The sequence below is a fragment of the Halyomorpha halys genome, unplaced genomic scaffold (assembly GCF_000696795.3).
Source record: "Halyomorpha halys isolate HHAL.00 unplaced genomic scaffold, Hhal_1.1 Scaffold657.1, whole genome shotgun sequence".
Lineage (NCBI taxonomy): Eukaryota > Metazoa > Arthropoda > Insecta > Hemiptera > Pentatomidae > Halyomorpha > Halyomorpha halys.
Window position 1 is genome coordinate 941,319 of NW_027105368.1, and position 1,093 is coordinate 942,411.

Consider the following 1,093-nt stretch of genomic DNA (forward strand, 5'->3'; position numbering starts at 1 on the left):
TGACAATCTATAATCTAAACTTTGAAATCGAGTGCCAGAATTAATGTGGCTATTTAATTTATATAAGAAAAATTTTAACATTCAAGAAGTTTTCAAACTAAATATTGAAATAAAAATTTGTTTTTATTAAAATAAATCGTTATAAATAATGTAGTAGTGTATTTATCGACGTGAATTAGGGATATAATTATTTATGAGGAGACAATGATTGGGGCGCGGTCATTGAAGAACAGAAATTAGTAATAACTTATTTATTTGCACTAACGCTTCGGCCACATTTTCACAGAACACAGAACAAAAAACAAATTAACAGGCATAATGAATAAGAGAAATGATTAGAAAATAAGAAAACAACTAATATTATATGTAGGTACAAAATAATATTGGAAAACATTTATAATCCAAGTATTATAAGAATAATAGGCTAAGAAAAGTAATAATAAAATTAAGTAAAAGGAAAGAACAAATAATAAAATACGTATGAAAATCTAGCTAGTAAATATATGTACAAAATGTAAATTATATAAAATAAAGTGGTGAAAAAGTGGAAAATAAAACATATAGATAGATAATTAAATATGTAAGTAAAATGAGATGATTAAAGAAGTAATATAATAAAATATTATTCCTATAATTCTATTATATTACTTACATATTTAATTACCTACATATATGTTTTATTTCCTACTTTTTTCATCACTTTATATTAAATAATTTTCATTTTGTATATATATTTACTCGTAATAATTATTTATTTTATTATTTGTTCTTTCCTCTTACTTAATTTTAGTATTACTTTCCTCATACAGCCTTTATCTTCTTATAATACTAAGACTATACATGTCTTCCAATACTATAATGTTAGTGTTTTTTTATTTTATAATCATTCTGTAATACCTCTTATTCATTATAATTGCTATCTCGTTTTTGTTCTTATTGTTAGCCCTAATGAAGCTTGAAATTCTGGCCGTAAACTTGGCATTAATAAATATGTTTTTATTTATTTGTGTTCCTCATTGAACACATGACATACAAGTAGGGATAAAAGACCGGTTCTGGAACAGTAAATGAGCCTTTTTGGACTTTGGACCCT